Source organism: Melospiza georgiana, chromosome 4 (genome assembly GCF_028018845.1).
Source record: "Melospiza georgiana isolate bMelGeo1 chromosome 4, bMelGeo1.pri, whole genome shotgun sequence".
NCBI lineage: Eukaryota > Metazoa > Chordata > Aves > Passeriformes > Passerellidae > Melospiza > Melospiza georgiana.
Genome location: NC_080433.1, coordinates 8,702,167 through 8,725,793, shown reverse-complemented (window position 1 = coordinate 8,725,793; position 23,627 = coordinate 8,702,167).

Genomic DNA, 23,627 nt, shown 5'->3' with positions numbered 1-23,627 from the left:
GGTCCCATAGGTGCCAATGGAAAGTAAGTAACTACTCCAGTGCTGACTTGAACAGAGATTTATTCTTAAACCATGTTTCTGTAATGAAATATTTTCCTTTAAACTAATTGAGGATGGAATAAACTAAAATGAAATGCTTCCCATGCAGGACTTTAGTTGGTTTTTCTGGTGTTTGTTTTGAGTTTTGGGCTGGTTTTCTTTTAAGAAGCTTTTTCAGAACATGTCAAAGTTTCCTATTTGTTAAATATGTTTGTCTGCAATTATGCAAATATTAACATTTACTTAAAGCCTCTGAGATAGATAACAGTTGCTATTTGTATAGAGATGAATCTGATAATCTTTCACTGAAAGATTTTCACTTTCATTTTTGGAAAACATTGATTATCAGCTCACAGCAAAGGCCCTTTGTATATCTACAAATCATAATAGCATAGCCAAGGTCTCTAATTGAGATGCTCTTTAAAGCCTTACACAACCTCTTGTTTTTCTTTAAAAACCTGGGGCTTTTGGAGTTCACCTCTTTTCCATGCTCAAGCCTGTCTCCAAACTTGTTTCATCTCCACTGTAAAATTGTCTACACTCAGCCAAGCTGTTGTGAAAGGTTAGGCCAGGAACCATTTCTGCCTCTACTTGCTTTCCCAAACTTACTCCTTTCATAAAAGGAGCAAGTCCTCCCTGTCAGAACAAAATCCTGGACGCAGCAACACAAAAATTTTTCAGTTTCTACTTTGCAGCTTTCTGTTTTCAGCTTTCTCTTTTACTAATCTCTGTTTATCTCTTCTGTTTTCCCATCTCCCTCTCCCCTTCAGCCCATTCCTCCTCTCTGACTTACAGAACTTTTCCATGAGGTCTCCATCAGGGAACTGGTTTTCTTGCTCTCAAGAATCAAGCAGCACCAAGTTGGCATTCTCCTGTCATGTCACCTCCCAGTTTCAATCAAAAAAACTTTCAAGAACATAAAAATGAAAGGAAAATTAATTATGTTTCCAACCAGAAGCCAGAATTAATTCAAGAACTGTACTGGAGAAATAGGTGGTTCTTATTCCATTTCCAGGCTAGCCGGGAGCCTGGGTCTCATTTCAGAGCTGGTAATTTCTAATGCTTTTGGAAAAAACAGACAGCCTGCTGTTCCCAGTAATTTTTATAATATTTTCCAGCACTGGAAATTGTTGACTAGCGTGGCCTTTGAACAAAAACATTCACTATGCTAAATTTAGGCTACAGTCCTGTAGAAAGTGTATTTTAAAAGAGCAATTACCAGATCAGAACCAGTTTAACCACCAGCTAGATCAGAATAAATCTTCTTTACAAGACTTTCAGAAAACGTTCTCTTCTGGAAGGAAAGATACAAGCAATTTGTCCAGCTGGTACCTTTTATCTACACCATAGACTGAATGCTTTAGAGGGAAATAGTTCTGAGAAGTATTTTTGCCTTGGTCTTGGCATCAGGCATTAATCACAGGAATTGCATGGGTTTAGAAATAAAGAGTTTGCCAGACTAGGGAAGACCAAATGAACAAATGCACAACCCTAGGAAGGTTTTTACTGAAAAGAAGAATTTTTGATATACATCTGAATAGAGATAATATTTAATGGGCTCCAGGTAGCTCAGCACTCATACAAATTTCCCAAACTTTTTAAACACTTCATCTCTCCTTAATGACAAAATAAATTTACATAATCTAGATTACCTTCGACATGCAAAATGTGGAATTCAGAGTAAGGATGCAATTACATTGCAGGAGAAGGATGCAAATACACCTTCAGTGTAATTTGGAATGACCTGAAGTGTTGCTTCAGAAGATCATTGGTAGAGTGTCAGATCTGTCAGTTCTGTCTCTATACTTGAGACTCTCAAGCATCCTAAATGGCATTAGGTGCCTAAATCTGAGATACTGAGCTGGATTTATTTTGTCTCTTTAAAAGTGAATTGTACGGCCTCAAATCCTATTGATGCTGTTGACTATACTGTAAATAAATAAGAAAGGATATTAAATACAGCACATGAAAATGTCTTGTAAACCTATTAATCTTGATCTAAATGCCATGCCAAGTCTGTTTTTCATAAAATGCCACAGCATCTACACTGAATGAAGGGAGGAGGCCTGCTGGACCTTGAACCCATATTACCAAAGGCTGAAAAATAAATGTGGAGGTGAAACTGTTATGCAGAGGCAGCTAAGGGCTTTTAAGGAAATTAAATAACATTGGTCTATCTGGTGATCACTAATAGTGGTAAAAGGTCTTATCTTGATGTTAGCTTGCTTATTTGTAAGCAGCCCAGGGAACAATTTTAAGGAATGCTTTGAAAGTTAAAGGGATAGCCCTGTGGATGTGACAGGAGAAGCAGCAGGGAAAGGAATATGAATATAATCTTTCTCAAACTGAGCAAGTGACCATATTTTGACATGCTGGAAAGGAAAGTATTTCTGTTCTTGTAAGGCTGAGGTTGGAGTCAGTTCCATTAAACAGAGCTACAAAAAGAAGCCTTTAAAACATCATACAGTTTTTGAAAATGCATACATTCCAATCAGGCCTCTTCCATGGGATTTCTGGTATAAAGCTAGTAATTATATTGGAATTTCAGAAACAACTTGTAGAGCTCCCAAAACACAGGGAGGAGCCCCTCCCAGGGCTGGAATATTAAGTTGGCTGGAAGAGTTGTTGGCTTTACAAAACACCCAGGACCATATTGTGATCGTATTGAGGCTTTCTTACATTTTTTAAAGATTTACATTTGAGCTCTGCACGGATATAGACCACTTATCAGATAACTCACAGAAAAATAACTTGTTTAGTGTGACAGGCTTTCTCTGAGGCTCATATTCCATGAGCACACATAGCCTGACTGTTAAAAATGCAGTTTCTTAAAACCTCATTAGTGGCTGACAACTATGCAAAATGTCATTGCATCATGAAAAATACAGCCATACCATCAATTATTTGTACACAGACCTATGTTTAAAACACAAAGTATCAAGTTTCATTTACTGTCTTAATTTAAGACATTCATTTCATACATCAAGCTCTATGGAAAGAATACAAAGTGAAACTACTGACAAGTCAGTTTAATAAAATAAACCCTATCTAGAGTATATTTTATTCCAAGTCAGCTGTTAACAAGCCTACCCTGCAGCTTCAGGTGTGAATTTTAATAGCATAATGAAACTTCATGGGAAAAGATTTTTGACACTGAAGTTGTTTATGTGCTTTAAGGATATTAATGTCTCAGGTATGGATTCAACGCCTCCACAGCTCTCAATTATGAAATATTTGCTGCAGGTTACTGTAACTGGAACAGATTGCATCTTTTAATGCTGCTCCTATAGGCAGCCAAGCAGGCTCCTGTTTAACTGTAGATTTAAAGGAAAAAACAGCATGCTGGTAATTGCATATAGGAAGTTAGCATGTTTCCTTAAAAAGTCCCATCTTTCATGAGATCCCAACACCAACACCAGAATTTTCTTTAAACAGATAATTTTTTGCTTTCCATTTAGACACAAGAGCAGTGTTTCAACACCAAGGAGACTCTGCTGGGAGCAGATAAGTCTGTTGGCTGTTGAGCAGTCAAAACTCCTTTTCATTTCTCTTTCTAAATGGACCCTTGTGTGTACACAAAACCTGGTTAATTTACATTGGAAAGAAATTCATATATGTGTTTTCCTTTCAGTGACTATGATTTGAAAGACCCAGAAACGGAAATATTTAATGTTTTTCTTTAAAACTTGTTGGAAAATTTAATTAACAGCATTAATTCAGGAGTGATTTATTGAACTCAGATTGTTTTGAAGCATTTCCAGTTCAATGACCATTCTGCTAACTCCAAGAAAGGGTTAAGTGGATTTTTCCCTAAGCTCGCCTTCCCTGTAAAATAAACCAGTTAAGCCACAGCTTCCATGGTCTCCGTGGGAAGAGTGATTCATCTGGTAGACTGCAATTCCTGATTCAATGAAGTCCCAGAGCTTCAGCTGGGCTAAACCTTTAGGATCACAGTGAGGAGTCCAGTGACCCTGAACCTCAGTTTTCCAGAAGAGTCTGCATTTAATGCAGTTTTTCATGATCTTTTATGGTTTTCTTGTCTTTAGGGACAGTCTTTCTTGAAGAGAGGTGCACCAGAATTAGTTTTAATGAAACCTCAAGACCTGTTTCCCTGTACAACAGATTTTGTAAATAAGGAGAAAAAAAACCCCAAAACCAAACAAAAAAATCCAGAAATGAACACTGTAAATTTCTGATCCACGTGATACATTGGAAGTCTGTGATTTTGACCTGGTTAAATCCATTCCTGCAGTAAAATAGAACTTCTCAGAAACTGGCCTGTCTGCCTTTAATGAATGCAGATTTCCTTTGCTGTCATCTTCAAAAATCGTGTTGATTTGGAATAGGAAAGCTGTCCTAGACAGTTTACAGATTTATTTCTGGGTGAAATCAAGGTTATTTTTTTCCACTGCATGCTCCTGAGTGACTGAGTGCAGATCCAATGGCTCAGTGACTTGAGTACACAACCTAATTAGGATTTAGCAATGTTATTGCACACTCATATTTGAGCTCATATGTTTACATATTTGAGCTCATCCTGTTTCACACGTGAGGCAACACAAATCAGTTTTAAAACCTCACAAATAATTTATAACCTCACAACTGGTGGTGGGCTAAAAATATCCATTATTTCCAGAAAATAGTGACAGACAGTAATGAATTAAACAATGATAATTCAGTTTGTATTCCACGTACTGATACTATGATTTTGAATAGTGGATAAACAATATACATGTACTTCTATTTCTTTTCTTTTCTTTCTTTCTTTCTTTCTTTCTTTCTTTCTTTCTTTCTTTCTTTCTTTCTTTCTTTCTTTCTTTCTTTCTTTCTTTCTTTCTTTCTTTCTTTCTTTCTTTCTCTTCTTTCTCTCTCTCTCTTTCTTTCTTTCTTTCTTTGCTCTTTCTCTCTTTTTTCTTTCTTTTCTTTCTCTCTGTCTTTCTCTCTTTCTTTCTTTCTCATGTGGTTGAATAAATACAATTTTCCTCTTACCCTGTGTTACACACCTGAAAATGTGCAGTTTTCCAGAGGCAATGGTTTAATTGCTGCTGGATCTAATCTCTATACATCCAGAGACTTTGCTCAAAACAAGGCATGATATGTATTGCCTCCTTAATGCAGGTAAATTACACCTCAGAATGATGATTGTTCTATTTTTGTTGAGGTTTATTCCCCCACCCCAGATTTTCCAAGGCTTTTGGGCATATAAATTAAAGCTTGCTGTCAGACACACCTTCTAAACTAAACACTACCTTATTTTCTTATCGTATTTGGAAATCAGTCATTTTTTCCACACCTTTCTTTCCTACTCTGCAGAAATGAACTTGTCATCAGTTAAAAATACATACTGTTTTCATGAAGTGAGATAAGATGCACTCATGAAACTCCCTCCAAGCTATTGGGGTTATCTTTATATCAAATACAGCAAGACTTTTGGTTTGAATCCAAGAACTGTCAATTATCAGCAACTCCAAAAGGCACAGAAAGAACCACTTGGCCCTCTTTTGCATGGGATTTTTATCTTCTCTCATCCTATTGTGTTTTTTTGCTGCAACAATTAGTTTCTCTACCCTCTCTGATCAAAACTCTTTGTCTTCAGCTTAACTGCTCTAAATATCAGGAGGTTTTTTCAGTACTTAAGGAGTTCCATCCTTTTTGAGCCCTTCTATTGCTTTCTTTCTTTCTTTCATGACTTTTCATGCCAGGCAGAATACTTGTTATCATGTAAGATTTATTTCACTGCTGAGTCCTGCCTGTACTAGTGACAAAATGTGAACTTGGTGCTCATTACCTGTCATGCCAGGCTGCATTGCCTTCTCATGAACTTTGCAATCAACACACACAAACCTGTGCCCCTGTGTGTGCCACTGCAATCCTAAAATCAGAGAAAATAAAATCATCAAAACTCCAAACTGGTTTGTTTTTTGTTTTTTTTTTTAATTCTCATTGTGGAATAAATACATCTCTTCAATAGCTGGACAGATTTGGAGTAGAGGCTTCAGGAATGTTTTTCCAATCACTTCAGTGCTATTTTCAAGTTCCTAATCATATCTGACAATGAAAGTATAAACACTTGTGCTCGGATTTCTGCAGCAGACATCAAGAGCTGAGTTTGCAAATGTCAATAGGCAGAATTAAGGACTTCCAGGGTGTGATACACTTGACCTATTTTTGACATTTATTTTAAGATGTGATGAAATATATCTCTGCTAACTAGCTCTGCTGTGTACAAAGAGAGTCTCAGGTGACCAGCCACAAGGTTTTGATGTTGAGATTTTGTCAGTTATAGCATACATTTACATTCTGCATGAATAATTTGAATCCTTAACACATATAAAGGCAACACAAAGTAAACCATGACTTTAGGCTGTATCCAGAAGAGATCAAAGCATTAGAAGTTACCAAGAACGCACTGGTATTGATAATACTGATGAATGTAACTGGTGGTATCAATCCAGTGTAAGATCCAGATTTTGAACAAAAAGTTTCAGAATGATCAGCCAAATATTACAAATTTGGTAGTTTCACAACCAGAACAGTATTTCCTGGGTGTCCTCAGAAGATCTATTGTTTTAAATCCCCAAATAACATCTAATAAACACAGTCTTCTTTTATTTCATCAAAGAACAAAACCATTTCTTTTCTACAAGTCCATTTTCTTCTGACATGTGGAAAATTATTTCAGAACTTTATTGTCTACTCTAGTAGGAAAAAATGAATGGTTTGGATAAAAAATCCCATATTTTATTCTCAAACAATCATTTATTTGTTTGCTCATAAGTGAAATTATAAGGTCTGAGATGTATATTTATATGAACATAAGACTTTAACAAATGTCTTCTTGTAGACATGATTCACTCAAAACATTTATTTAAAGTAATACATCATGTTAGACACTGGCCAAATTAAAAAGCATATTAAGCACAGTTCATTGTCATCTTTCTAGACCTGACAACAGCAATATAAAACTGGAGGACTCTAACAGTTTAACTATTATTTTTATTTCCTTCTTGTTGATCTAACATCCTTACTAATTACATATCCCACCAAAGCTCGCATTTTAATTCATCAACCCTCAGCCATAGGAGCTCTAAAACATTTTGTTTAACTTAAAAAAAATATAGAAGGGCTTGTACACCTCAGTTTAACATAAATCTAGAAGTGTTGCATGAGATGAAATGAATATTGGGCAGATAACACTTGAGGAACCTTAAAGCTTTCTCCTAACCAAAACCAAGTGTCTCAATTTGTTAGACTTCCAGGATAATCATGATCTTTCCAGGCAGATTTATATTTATTGTGGTATTAGATAGCCCATTTCCACTAGCAAGATCTTTAATGTTTCCACTGGGACATGCTCTGAAAATTTAAGGGCCTTTCTTGCCTGTGCTTGTGAGTGTGATTAAAGCATGGTCAGTGTTGGGAGAGCTCAATTGGTTTGAATGGGTTTTTTACCCAACCTATTCAAAGCAATGACACACACAGAAATTTATTCTTTACAGTGATAAAACCCAAAGATTTATTCTCACAAGCAAAATGAGGGTTAAACTGGGTTAAGTGCATCTGTATTAGACATTTCCTCCTTTTGTCCATGAAGATTTCAAGTTGGCAGTATTTTAATGACCTTAATTTTGTCATATAAGAACTTTCAGTTACATTGAAAATGCCAAAATCTCACTATTGTGTGTAATGACTGACAGTACAATTGTTCAGTGTTAGACACAGAAGGTGGAGTTGAGCTCAGTAATTTTTATGGCTGGTTAAAATTGTCATCTAAAAAGAGTACTTTTATAAAAAAGCATATGAATGTGTCTCAGTATTACAGCACTCACAATGAAGCATTCCAATATCTTCCAGTGGTTTCTTCTTGAAAGACCAGCATATAAATTTTATGTTATTTAAAGATATAAGATTTTGTGATAAAGGTATGAATTTACCTAGCAGAGCATTTTTTCTTTGCCTTGTCACATTAAATTGATGAAATATTAGTTTATTTTTCACAATTTTAAGAGTTTAAATAGATAAAAAATACCAATATTTTTGTTTTGTTATCATTAATATCAAATTATCTAAGGTCTTTAGTTGTACTGCACTTGCTAGTATTTAAATTTCAGGGAATGTGTCTGTTCAGCATAGGAATTTTAATTGAATATCCTTTTCATAAGATGGGCATTCTACCTTAAAAAAAAAATCAGCTGGAACCAAGAAATCATTTAAGAAGCCAGGTGATATTATCTTAATTTCAGAATATGGACATAAGCATTCAAATATTACCTTCTATTTCAATTAATTCTAATCTTTGCCTGGGAAGAGACAACAGAAAACCAGCTTCACTCTGAACAATCCTGCTTGGTCGACACCAATTATTGCAGCCAATCAGGTAATTAATTCCAGAGAATTTTCTCTTCTACAAAATTCCTGCTTATCACCCTTCTCTGTATGTGAAGGCTTTCTAGCCAGGCACTGCAGCAGGCAAGCCAATGTCTACAAGAGCATTACTTTTGTCCGGAAGGATGTCAGAGAAGTTCTTGGAAGCACTTGCACATCTCATAAATACAGAATCATATTTATTTCCTTAAACTTGTTGCTATATTTATCCTGCAGCATTTTTCCGTTGCTTCTACTTCTTGACAATACTTGATCACTCAGTACAAATGCTTAAAATTTTGTAATTATTTGGTGATGGACTTGTTTAATTTCTCTCTGTACTGGGTCTGTCTAGGATGGCATTAACACACCACAGTGTTAACTATGTGGAGCAAGTAACACCTGGATAAGTGGAGGATTCATTAAGAAAATAACTTTTCTGAGTCCAAAACAGTCACAGGCAGGGCTCCCTGTAACTGCCTGATTTAACTTACTGAGAATTGTTTTTCAAGACAGAATAAAGATGAAATTATCTTTGGTAAGTTTCCCTCCTTTTTCTTTAAGCCCTTGTTTTAAACTTTTTTGTAAAGATGTCTACTTAATTCAAGAAGATCATTTCCACTTTGATTGTATGTACTGCCTCTTAGTTAAGATGCCAGCTAAGCCAAAACCTCCATATTCCAAAGAAGTTCCAGATGTGTTTAGAACACCTGACAGCTTCAGCAGGGGGTGTAGCCATTCATGAGTAAATAAGTGATTTCCTGGCAAACAGAGATGCCATTCAGAGCATGAAGTTGCTTTTCAGAACATTGAATCTGTGCCAATGAAAAAGCATGACAACACTGCGATGGTTTCTCCCAATGTTAAAACAAGAGAAATAGAGGTAATGCAGGGAAATGAGAAAATAAAAAGGGATTGTTCCTTTCCTCCCCCACCCTCCCAAGCTGTCAATGTAATATCATGAAGATGAGGGAGGAGAATTTAAAATACAAAAGGAGAGGGGAGAAATAAAGAAGACACCAGCAAAGCAAAAAGGTTGAAATGATTCACTAAATCAACTCCAACTCCTCAAGGAAGTTGAAAGCTTCAGGAAACCAATTAATTTAAATTTAAATTTAGAAAAATACATATAAATATATATAAATAAGCAAAACCTGTCTTAGGATCAGAGTTCTCAAACTAGAGACAAAGAGAATGGAAAAGAAGATCAGGCATATTGCCAGGCAGATTCTCACAAGAAGCAGTGGCAGTTAAGAGTCACAAAGTTTCTATCTGTCCTAGAAGTAATTTTGATTAGGGGCACAGATGGACCGCACATGCAGAAGCAGAAAACAGGGGCTATAGTTCCTGGGAGCCATAGAGCCAAATATTTATTACTGTGTCCTATCCCAAGCCCCCCCATTGAGAAGCAAAGGAAAATTAGTTTGAGAATCACTGACCTATCTGGAAAAAAATTTGTGCTATTGCTGCCTAAAGAATAATCCCTCCAGTACCCCCCACTGCTGCCTCCAGGGAACTTGTCTGGTGGTGAAACTTGCCTGGGTGGCCCAGAGCCTAATAAATTACTGAAAGCCTAGAGAAGAGGATTATATTTTCTCTTAGTTATGTCAAAACTATTAAACAATATGTGAATAAGTTACCTCACCTACCAGTCATCATTCTTATCCCAGCGTGATCTATGCCATCAAACAAAAATTCTCTCCCTGTCACCATTACCAATTATGTGTCTTAGTGAACACATGTCCAAACCTCAAGGCTTTCTGTTAAGCAGAGTATTTTCTTATTCACCTGTGATACATCCAGTCTTCCTTGTCTTCTGACATTCTCTCCTTTTCCAGGTGTGTATTTCTGGGCATTTCCTTAAGCCTCATGTCACACTGTAAATCAGCTGTAGTAGCCATTCTCTGTGGTGCCTCCCAGAATAGATTCTGTAGGTAAAAAGCTCTTATTCCACCTAGAGGTCAAAAGTATTTCCAGAGAAGCATTTTAATGTGTCTATAACCACTATCCACAGCAGCAGAGTGTTATTATATTCTGTGTTTCATTCAAGCTTCTTATCCTCCTTCCATCCTTGCCCAGGGATTAAAAGATAGGCAAAGCTTTGACAATTTCCGCTACTGCCTGAGTGTTATCCAAAATGTACAGCATAAATCAGGGCAGGGGATGAGTGGCTGATTGTCTCTGTTCTAAATATTATCCTTTCAGCAGTACAGAATAGGACTTCAAGCCCTGGGGGACTCTTCAGCCATGATTGTTGCAAAGAGACATCATTCTTTTGAGGAAACCAGAATGCTTCCATTAATTCACCCATCTCTGAAGCTGCGTCTTTATCGAATTTCCAAAGTTACATAATATCCCTTTCTGCTACTAAAAAAAGAGATGTGAATGAAGTTTTTGTGCATTTTTTTGTTGTTGGTTAGGCCAATATCCCAGGAAATACAAAGGCTGAGTGTATCTACCATCTGAGCCGTGTTCAGGAAACCATAATTATTTAAAGCTATACTTTTCCCAAGTTAGTCAGAATCCTTTTACTGCCATTAGTGAGAGGAAAAGTAGATGAGGGCTGGTTATGAAGTGGTATAAAGCACAATGAGTTGAATTGTGTATTTTGTACCTCCTCACACCAGTGATGGGAGAACAAAAGTGGCTTTAAGTTGCTTTGGTGACTTTTATACACTAGACCCTGCCAGAGAGCTGATTAGTCAGCAATGAGTGAGAACCAAGTGGAAGCTGTGTGTAAGAGAAAAGTTAATGCACAGGTTTCTTGTCTGGAGTTGCTGCCAGCTTCAGTCAAAAGGGCATTACACAGCCGTGATAATTTAGTCTGAGTGTGTAGAGAGAGGTTATGATCTAAAATATTGCAGTATATTAAATTTAACATATTTTTTCAGATACTTATTCTGAATTTGTCAAGTGAAAACACCCAAGAGATTCCATGGAAAGTTAATAAAACCTAACATTTCACTAAGGATAGTGGCATATGGTACAAAGAAAAGAAATTTAAATTATTCATTATACTATTCATAAAGTGCATTTTATACACAAATTTTCAAAATTCTTAACATGACTTCCCCTCCAATTTTAGGACACAGTCAGTGACCATTGCCTTGCATGAAGAACTGCATCAGAGACCACATGTATCTCTGAAGGCAGGGGAAAACTGAAGGACAAATCATGGGTGACACAAACAGAGATTCAAAAAGGAGTACAGTTTTCAGTGTGGAGCAGGAAATTCAGTTCAGCTGTGGTGTTTGCCAAAGGCAATCTTGGCTTATAGAAAAATTATATAAAAATAATTATATATAAATTATAAGCTTGAGAAATCGTAAAGGAAGTTGTGGTCATGCAAATGTGTCCTACTAACAGAAGACTGACTTACTTGTATGTTGTTCCTCTGCTTTGGCATAAACAGAGCAATCCCAGGTCAAACAGAGCACTTCTGCCTTCCAGGCACAGGTCTTGAGTTTATGGCCTGCCCAAAAACCAAAGCACCGAAAAAGTAAAAAAAAAATCCTGAACTCCTCTAGGTATAAGAGATCACTTTAATAGGTTGCCCATAGAACAGGCAATTTTATAGATCTTAAGGGTGACACATCATTTAAGCTTCTACATAGATCTCTAATGTTTCTGTAACCAGCATAAACCAGGCTAAATTTAATTTTATATCTGCTTGATACCCATCAACACATACATAGATTTGCTTCCAGCCATGAATATTTTCCCCCCGTTCAAATTCAGAAGCACTGACACATGGCTTGTCTAATATCCGGGAGGTTATAATAAAGATACAGTTGATGATTATCTTTTCCAAATAGTCCCTGAAGACTGACCTGAATATATTGCAATCATCTGTTCCCCCCTGAAATTCCTCTTTCAGATACTTCTGCTATGAATTGTTGGGAAATCCCCAGGCAGCAATGAACATCAGTGATTTTGTGAGTAGTCTTAGGTATATCACAATTTATAAAATTCAGTCTTCTCGAGCAAGTTTATTTGGCTGTACATGTAAATAATCATCAATTAGTAATGTGTGATTAAGTTCTCTAATTTCACCAATTTCAAGATTAGAAATCTGTGCTCCTTCCAACCCAAAGAGAAAAAATCCATCTCAGGGATGGATTCACCTTGGCATATGAGAGGAATATAAGATGGATGAGAACAAGCATCTTCTGGAAGCAGGTTTTGCTCCTTTGTCAGTGAAGGTAAAGATTATAGAACAGAAGACAAAGTTGGGTGGGATGAATCTGATTCCACCTGGCCATGTCAAGGCAGCACATGAGGTACCAGCAGTTTTATCCTTGCTATCTATTGATAAGGAATGAGAATATGTCTCATTAAACAGAAGTATGTGCAGGTTTTGGCTGGGGTTGAGTTAATTTTCTTCACTGTGGCTGGTACAGGGCTGTGTTTCAGATTTGCCTTGGACACAGGGTTGATGACACAGAGATGTTTCTGTTATTGCTGAGCAGGATTTAGAGCCAAGGCCTTCTCTGCTTTTTGTGCTGGTGAGGGGGCTGGGGGTGTGTGGGAGGCTGGGAGGACACAGCTGGGACAGGTGACCCAAACTGACCAGAGGGATGTTCCAGACCACAGGACATTGTGGGCAGCTCATAAGGCAAGGGGAAATATGAGGAACGGAGGGACACATTTGCAATGATTTGTCTTCCCAGCTCACCTCACCATTTTGTGTGATGGGGCCCTGCCCTCCCTGGAGAAGGCTGAACATGGAAAGAGGGGACTTAATTCCTTGTTTTTTTCTTGCATGTGCAGCTTTTGTGTCCTTTATAAAGTGTCTGTATCTCAACACATGAGTTTTTCTGGCTTTTATGCCCTTCCAATTCTCTCTCTGATCCTGCTGGTGGGGTAGGAATTGAGTGGCTGTGTGGGACTTAGATGCAGCTGGGGTTAAATCACAACAGGTAAAGGGGAACTGACACAAAGAGAGTGAGCCATTTTCAAAAATAGCATAGAAAATCTCAGAATTAGGAACTGTATGTTTCTTATGACCTTGGGAAATATTTTGGGAAATATTATCAGTCCTAATCTCCTGATGTATTATATCTTATATATTAAAATTATCTATAACTTCTTTTGAGCACACAAACCTAAAAGAAAACTGACTTATATATATACATGTAAGAATATTACATTGACACCAAATCTCACATGTACTGAGTTAAAAGTCCTATAAAAAAAAAAAAACAAAATTAGGTTGAAAGTCAATTCCAGATTCCAACAAATAAAAGACAAATACCAATGTAACTCTAGATTCCAAAAATGAATAACTGAAACCTCATTTTCAACTAGGATTGCTTTGCCTTGCAAATGAATCCAAGTGATGCCTTCCTAGTATGTCTTCCTGGAAAATATTTGTTCTAATTTAATTAATTCAGAAAAAGGCCTTAATCACTAATAAAAGAGGCTGAGTAATTTTTTTTTTATAAAAAAACCCCAGAAGTACAGAGGAAATGGGGAAGAGAGAATTTCTTCAGCACAGAAGGTATTAATGAAACATTTGAAACTTTTACAAGTAAAATCTTCAGCTGAAGATTTAGTCCAGAATTAACTGGCATAACTCCACTGAAATCAAAGTAACTATGGCAATTTGCATCAGCTGAGGACTTGACCCAGTCTCACTCTGTGAAGTAATATTCTTTCTGTCTTCCAGAAATCCTTACTATGAATGTGTGATATTTTGTAGGTGGATCAGTCTATTAGTGTACAATGCCAGTTACAAGATATCAATCTAAACTATCCTCACCATATTTACATATCTTGATGTTGGTTCATCTTGAGTTTTATTTCAGTTAACACAGCGAAGCAGAGCAGTTGCTGAATCGTGTTTTATTTATTTTTAAAGTTTTCCTAATGTCTTTTGTTATCAGTCTCTTAATTTTTGCACATACTTGAGTTGTAATTTAATTTACTTTCCGAAGTGTCTGAATGCATTTCCATCTGTCTAGCCATCTAGAAGTGGTTCCAGTTGCCCTTCCTAATTTTCTGCTGCTACTTTCACACTTCTTCACAAAGCTGGCTGCTTCTCCACTGCTGTTCATCCCACACCTAATTCTTGCTGCTGCCAAAAGCAGAACCTCCATCAATCTGCCAATGAAATATACCTGTCCATACGTATGTGCCTAGTGATCCACAGCTGTTCTGGAAGGTATTTTAACCAATAATAGGTCAGCACTATAATCATATGAGATCTTTGTTTATGCCTTGGAATACGTGTTTTTTCTTGTTTCAACTCCCAGGCACACAGATTGTATCCGCACTGAGTGAAAGTTTAATGACTGATAAACCTTGGCAATAGCGCTTTTACCCTGAGTCATATGTTAAAAAAAAAAAAAAAAACAGCTATTGACATTTTATTTTGAAGAGTTCAGGCACCCAAAAGTTTTACTGCCAATGACTAAGTTGTTGGATATTCCATTTGGAACAAGAGAACAAAACCTGTATTTTGGATGAGAGAATTTCAGAGCAGACATCCACACATACAAACACAAGCATGCAGTGTCAAAGTCTGTGTTTACCTTCATCTCTCTGCAGGGAGTAGTTCTAAAATACATCCCAAGACCATTCAGTAAATAAAGTTAATTAAATCCTTTTGGAGCCAAGGTTTCAAACTATGCTAATTTGTAGTAATATTTATCACATTGAGTTTCCCTCACAGATGCCAGATGAATATGCTTCAGCACACATGGAACTGCTCAGACAAAATATCTTCTCCAAAAGGTAAGAATTTGATTGCCCTCTTAGACTGATGAGATGATAGAAGATCCAAACTGTCTTGGAGATAACTGAGGTAGTCTGGAAATACACTTCTGAAACAGCACAATAAAGAGCAAAGAACACGTATGATACGAGACTTATTAATTAACATCTGCTCTCAGATAGCACAGTTTGTGCTTTCACTCAAATATCCTAGACTACCATATAAAATCTGAATTTTTACAACATATTTCAGTGTACTGTGTCTGCAGTATGTAATTTGTACAGATGCTAAACCACTCTGGGATTTATTTGTCAGGGAAGCCTTGAAGCTGGATTCAAACGCTGAAATGGAAGTACAATTGCAATCGGAAAATGTAGACTGATTGTAAAAATGCAGTTGTATAGAGAGAAAAGACTTCATCAAGCTGGTGTCAGGATATGAAGGCCACCTCAAAGTCACTTGAAAGGTAATGGAGAAAACAGACATTCCTGAGGAACCATAACATCATAGACTATCCTAAATTGGAAGGGACTCAAAAGGATCATCAAGTCCAGCTCTTGGTCCTGCACACCAATCATATCCTGTGCCTGAGAGCATTGTCCAAACACTTCCTGCACTCTGCCAGGCTTGGTGCTGTGACTACTGCCCTGGGGAGCCTGTTCCAGTGCCCAGCCACCCTCTGGGTGAAGAACCTTTTCCTGATATCCCACCTAAACCACCCCTGACACAGCTTCCATCCATTCCCTCAGTCCTGCCAATGGTCACCAGAGAAAAGAGATGAGTGCCTGCCCCTCTGCTCCCCCTCGTGAGGAAGTTGCAGACCATCATGAGGTCTGCCCTCAGTCTCCTCCAGGCTGAACAAGCCAAATGACCTCAGCTGCTCCTTGTATGGCTTCCCCTCCAGGCCCTTCACCATCCTCACTTACCCTTCTTCACAAAAAGTGTTTCACAAAGGAGTCATTTAATCAATTTCTAAAATGTAGTTGACAATAGTTAGGAATTGAGAAATTGATTACAAAACTTGAGGTTCCTGGATATTTATTAGATGGACCTAAAAAGTCATGGCATGGTTCTGATTCAAGTATGCCTCACTCTTAGTATCTGACACTAATGCTGAAGCCTTTGTGCCTTTTTCTTGTCAGAGCATACTGGTATATTTAATGACCCGTGTGCTCTAAGCATAACATCATCTCTGGCAGAACAAATTCCTGAGCATCCAACTCTGCTTTTGATTTGCTTCAGAGTGAAAAATGCAGTGGTTTCTTGACCTTTTTTACTAGCAAGTGAAAGAAAATCACTTTGAAAGAGCTTTTTTGAGGTCTAGAATTGCATTGTAGATCCAATATGTATAGAATGACCTTCTGCAAGAGAACAATATGTTCTTAAGCATTATACAAGACTGGGCACACAATCAACACCCAGAAGAGAATAAGAAAGAGCAGAAACATCCTGAACTAGCTGCTGTGTGTTGTGCAGACAATGACACAATATATCTATCACTCTAGTGCAAGGAACAGAGCAGAGGTCATTTGTCTGAAAATTGCCTGGGCTTTCCTCTGGTTTGAGAGCCTGGCTCACAGGAAGGTTTTAGAGTATGTATCAGGAAAAAAGTCTTCACTGAGAGGGTGGTCAGGTTTGGAACAAATTCCCAGGGCAGTGGTAGAAGTGCCATTCGTGAAAATGTTCAAAAAAAGCAGGTGGATGTGGCAGTTGGGGACACTGTATAGTGGTGAACATGGTGGTGCTGGGTTAAGGGCTGTACTCGATCATAGAGATCTTTTCCAACCTTAACAATTCTAGGATTATGATTCTAAGTGCATCAGTTTTGCTCTCTGTACTAGCATGGGTGTTCAGGTGCCTGTGAGGATAGCAGTGGCCTGGAGTGAGCAAGCAACTGATTTACCTAACTCTAACACAGGCTCTGGAAGCACCTTGCTTCTGGAGATCAAGAAATCTGAAGGAGAAAAGGTGATAGGAAGGTCATGGAACAGGCAGTGAGCAGCACGACTAGAGATGAAGAATGGCCAAGTGCAAGGAGAAAACCTTCATGATAAATGAAGATGGGCTTTTCCACTTTAGGATATTCACAACAGGACTGGAGTCCTTTATCTGTTATCAGCTAGAGTCTCACAAAAAACTTCTGTAACCCTAGGTAAGCAAAATCATCTGTGCAGGAGTCATTTTTCCTGTGACAGTCTCCCAGTTCATAAAGCAAGATAGTGCTACTCCTTTAATGAGAGCAGAGAGAGTAAAATATATTAAAAAGGAGTAAAAATGAAGGTGAAAACAACATTCAGAAGAGAAATTTTTCATTACTTGATGTTTTGAAAGAAAGAAAATTGGAAGATGCGAGTGAACTTCTTATTAAACAAAAATCAGAAAGCATCAGAATCATTTTCTTTAGCCTGACAAAAGGATTGGAAAAAGAGGGATCAAATTTTGTTTACCACAAAGCAGTATCTTCAGCAAAAAGAATTCAATAATACATCTCTTTAAAAAAAAACAATTGGAACACATAGAAACAGAAAACTGAATGAAGCCAGAAAATGAAATGAAACTTTTTTTTTGTTAAAGTTGTTTTGAAACACTAGCTTAATTTCCATTTCATAAGTATTTCTGGGGGTTTGGGGTTTTTTCATTTAATGCTTGCTGCAGTGCATATTTTTCCCTTCCTAAAGAGAGGCTTCTGGCCACTTAAACAAAACTATTATATTGCTCTGCTGATGCTGAGGATACTTATAAGCAGACTGACCTGAAAAAATTATCTTGTGTTTTTTTCACAGATTTTATATTGTAAACAGTGTTTCCTTTCTGATGGCGAAGGAAGGGAAATCAAACCTGGCAAAACTTTTTCAGAGGTGGAGGAAGGGAACAAGGAGTGTGGGAGACAGAGGAAAAAGAGAGGCCTAGAGTAGAACTGCCAACATTGTGGAGGATAAGCTTTGCATCTGGCATGAAAAGAGCCAAGCCTCATGTTCCTCTTCTAAATTGGGCAGCTTTCCCCAAGTGCTGGCCTTTTTGGGTTTTGCATTCCTTCCTAAAAATTAAATCCTGAACCTGAGAAGTTGGTTCAACAAAAGTTTTGTCACTTCACAGTAAGAGACACACCAAATTATATACTTAGGTTTTGGGGATAATAATCTTTATTTCAAGCTGTGTGGAAAATCAAGTTATTATTATTTAAATGCTAAGGATAATCAGGACATCTGTTTCAAAGCAGGACAGGTAGAGGACAGAGAATAAAGAGGTATTTAAACATCAGGAATATAATTTGAGACTTCTTCAATGGAAATATTTACTTAATAGCCACTCTATTAAATTCTGTTTATGGCTGCCTGGACAAATGTGTGTTTTTTGTGAGAGATGTGTATTTTATACTCTGAAGTATTTCTCCCCACTGAGCCTAAAGGAGTAGTTCAGGTGAAGATGTACCTATCAGGCACTGAAACCTGGTGAGTTGCATCCATTATTTAACTATCCTGTAGTCACTGAACAGTCAGGAAATACTCTTTTGAAAGCCAGTTTCAAACGAAAATTTAATTTCAAGATTCAGAATGACTGTTTGGAGGATGACAGTCTTGTCTGGGATATGCAGATGACCCAGGAAGACTGTTGGTAAGTTATATTTAGATTTTTTTTTAATTTGGATATCTATAAAACCAATCAAATAAACTAATAACCATTTAAAAAACAACCCCAAAAGCCTATCCATGGTCAAAACAGTACATTTAAACACTTTTGATTACACCAATTATACTGGCTAAAACTTGTCATAATCTGAAACATTTTTAGTTAAATGGTTAAGAATTATGCTAAAGGCAGACAGGGAATACTCTTTTCAGTGTCTCAAATAATGTTTCAGCACCTTGTATTCCACCTAAAATAGCCCTCAATGAAATCAGCTTATCAATCCATCACCTCCAAGAAGTGTGCAAGTACTAAAGTAATTTTACAAGTAGTTATTCAAATGGAGAGAGAAGCAAACAGCTCATTTCAGTGCCTAGTCCATCCTGATGCTTTGTTTTTACCATACAACTGTCCTTTCGCCCTGTGTTACTTTACAACATGCAAAGCTGGCTCCCAGCTGGAGTTAAAGCTGCAATGAAATGCATGTTTGTTATACTCAGAGTTTAATGCAATCCCTATCCCTAAAGCTACACAAAGATTACTCTGAGACCTCTTTCAGTTCTGTTTACCTCTCTGCTTTAATTTTTCCATGTGGAATATCTTGTTTCTTCTCTGTCCAAGTAGTAGTCCAAAATGATTTTTCCCCTAGGAAATCCAATCTTCAAAAATAAGGGATGGCATTTTGTATTATTAGGAGGGCTACCACTGAATCCCAAACACATCATGACTGAAGGACTTGGATGGCAGACACTTGAAATGTAATAGGCAGGTCAGAGACTTATTGGCAAACAAGTAAAAACTTCACATATTTCACATCAGCCCACATCAAGCCTGTCAAGCCAAATGATAGAAATACTGGAGGATGTCAGATATTGCAGAGAAATTCTTCATAACAATGCTGCAGGAAAGTTAACATATTTCTCTGTAGAAAATTTGCATTACCTGCAAGAAGAAAGGCCTGCCCATTCTCCCCTGTGAATGAGAGTTGTGTTGGAAATGGAGCAATTAGAGCACTGTGAGGATGGAGCAACATTAGGGGGAAAGGCTGGGACAGCTGCTCTATCCCAGTGCTAGGAATCAGCAAATACCAGAAGTGGTAAAACCCCCTTTTCCAAATATCCTTCATGAAGGACTGGCTAGTGGAAGCAGAGTCTTTGGCTGTGAAAGGCAGTATCTGGTACCACAAGACACTTCCACCCATGTTGACACCATCTCACTGTTGAATCATAGACTCAGCTCTATCATTTCACTGCTGTCCTTTCCCCAGACTGTTCAATATTTGCCCAGAAAATAGAGCTACAAAGTGGAATTTCTTCTTTCCTCTACCACTGCACAATACAACATAACATTTCTGAGTCTGTCCCAGTGACACTGGGAAAGTGCCATTAAATCCCAAAGTGATCCTAGCCCTGCTGTTGGGTTTTTGCTACATGAACCCACTGAGTTCCACAGTGCTCACAGACAGCTCCCTGCTGAGCAGGGAGTGCCAAACTTAGCACTGTCCTGCAACGATGTTTGCTAGTCTTGGAACTCTCACATTCATTGCAGAGACCACAAGGAATAGGGGTTTAAACCAGCAAGAACAGAAGAGATTAACTGAATTAGGGTGCTAGAGTTCAATCTGAGACAGCTGGGTATTTTTGAGCCCTTGGCTTTTGCTCCTTATATCATACAAATAAAGTGGCTAAATCTCTTCTTTCTCTCCCTTTTTTTGCCCCAAACTGGGAGCTAAGGAGGAGTTTGTCCTTGTTGAAGATGTGCACAAATACTGTTACAGTAAGAATCAGATGGGCAACAACAAACAAGATTCCTCTGTGGAAACTTCAGATGGTGTGGAGTAAATGAGGCATAGTGTTATACTGAAGAGTAAGAAATGGAAAAGAATCTCAATCTCACTCATGGAATACCATCCTGTATTAATGTATCTTGTGCTCTGCTGGATGCAGCTGTACTGCAGGAAAGAGGGGCTCACACACTAAAACACGATTGCAATACAATTGTGCAAGGGGGCGTGTAATGATCTGACTCTGAGTCCTGTTGACATGTCAAGGAGGACTTGGGATGGACTGTGTTATTTCATACTTTTATTCTCTCTGGCCATGCCTACAACCCAGAGCAGTATAGTACTTAGGTTGGTTTATTATTTTTGCTCTCAGCCCATGACAGGGTTTTGCAATATTATCCATTTGTCTTGCAAATAATGTCCATTTCCAAGTAATTATGAGTAGTTCTTTGAATGCAGTATACACATCCAGATGGAGATGTTTCCTTATAGTGATTATTTCATACAACTTATACCCAAATTTTTTCTGTTTTACTCAATACAGAAATTAGGTAAAATACAGCATTCTTCTTACATTTGTGTCAATTGACATGAATAAGGGTTTTCTACACACAGGTAGATCATGAGTCAGACCTTGCAAAAATAATAATATGAGTAAAAACCCCACAGGAATTTGCAGTGCTGTTGAGGTGTTTGCTTTCTGATTCACTGGCAATGTGGAAAACACAACCAGCTAGTCACTGGCTAAGGATTGCAGGTCCTATTACGGGCCCTATTTCTAAACTACTGGAGTAATCCGTGAATTTAAAATACTGCAAAGAACACATTTGCTTCTTTTCTTTGCCAGCTGCAAGTTTCCAAACGCTCAGTCTGCCAGTCAATAATTTATTTTCTTTTGAATTGTATGACTTCATTAAAATGCTTATAATATTTTTGGCTGGTTATATTTATTTTAATAATTTAACTATTATCCTTGATCCAGCATGACCTTTGAGTCTAATCAAGCTTCTGTTGGTTTGTTTTTCAAAGGCAGTTAACCAAGGCCAGACCTCTTAAAAAAAAATTAATATTGAATTTATGCTGGGGGTTTTTTTTCAATTTTATCATAAATATAAGAAAAGTAAATTATTACCTTCTTATTCTGTACTTTCCTAAGTCAAAGCTGGAAAATTTGAGAAGAAAAAGGGTGTAAAACTTAAAAAAACAACAGTTGCAGCAAGCAATGCAGATACATGCTTCAAAATTCTCAGTGAATCCAACACATTTTTGAATTAGCTCTGCTTTTCCTGTAATGCAGGAAAAAAGTCTTAGTGCCAGGTTATACTTGTATTTTAATTCAACTCAGGATATTACCCAGAAATCCAAACCAAGTGTGATTATTGATAGTCCCAGCATGTGTAGTGGAAGACAGCTGAGTGATAATGGATTTGTGTATATTTTGCGATCTCATCAAGTAGTATGGTACCTCATCAAGTATTGGATGTGTTTGTGTCTCGTGCTACTTATCTCTGGCATGTCAAAAAACCATCTTGAGTACTTTAAGATGTGAAGCATGATGTGTGTATTTCCTCTCCTAGGAGCATGCTTTCCTCATTAGCATGAGGAGCACTTGCACATGCATGGGGAGGGGTTCTGGGGATCTAGGTCAGGTGGAGCTACACAGTTTTACAAATTAACACTTACTGTACTGTACCATTCACATTACTCACAGCAAAATCATCACACTTCTCAGAGAGATGAGGAGAAAGCACCACAATCCAGTGTGTGAAGCATTCTTTTTTCTTTTGTAAATTAACAGATTAATTGACCTATGGAGGTAACTGCAGCAAGAGATATGAGTAAGGATGACTTCAAACAGCTCCTTACCCATGTACACTGAAACGCTTTAGACAACACAGGATGTGCACTCTTGTCAAAGGGAGATTTCTCCAAATGCCTAAATGGTTCAATCGGTGCAATGGGGATACTCATACATTTGACAAAATTCAGATCTGCCTTTTAGATCAGATCTCAGATTTTCAAGATCACAGTGGATATTGTGTACCCGAGCTGCAAGAACATCACTAGACACTTAGGGCCTTCATGAAGGAAGACAACACTGCAAAGGGCTTATCATCCTCAGTCAGATCAATATAAATACCCTGAAAACTCCCATGATAATGTCATGGCAGATGTGTTGTTTTGGAGATGAACGTGTGGCTTCTGGAAGCTTGAAGAAACAGACAGCTGTTATCAATATGAATCCTATCTCTCTTGGACTATTACAGGGTAATGAAGAATGTGTTGGAAATGGATGTATCTGAGGGATGAAAAGTTTTAGGGAAAGGATCCCAGGTTTAATTTGCTGTGCTAGGACTGTCCACAAGACCCTTTCAGAAAAGCCCAGAGTACTGGCCCTGTGACAGGCCAAAGCAGCACGTGTATGACCCTGGTTTTCCATTCCCACACCATCACCTGTTTCCCAAGAACAACAACTGTCCACAACATACCCTCCTCCCACCTTTCACTAGGATACTCTGGGGTGAAAATGAGACTCCAATATTTACACCCCTGTCTGTAAATGTCTGTGGTTGGTACTGTGAACAGAGTAATAACAAAATGCTGCTTCCAGCAGATCAGTGATGGGACAGGCACACCTGGGGCAGCACGGGTTAAACCACAGTGTGGGTATGTATTGAAGTGAAGGGAGACAACCATCCGATTGATGAGCATCGAACTCCAATTTATTGATCAATCAGCCACTTTATATAACAGTGTTAATTAACTTCATGCATATTGCAAAATCCAAGCTCACGACAGGTAAACAGAGAAAACTCTAACCACTCCTTTTGTTTTACAATACCTATGATTGTTTATTAAAAACAGGATCAGTGTTCCCACTGTGATATGAAAGGTTCCCAAAACTTCCATATCTGTTCCCAGGGAGCTATCTTTTCCCAGAGAGCCCAAGGACAGAGTGTTTTGCCTGTTATGGGAAGACTGTCTGAGAATCTTATTGTTTATAAAGTGGTGCTTGAGAGAGCCTAATTGTTTATAGAATCAAGCCTGGGAACTGCTTTACAACTACCTTTTACTTTTCCCTCAATTGTATGCCTTCAT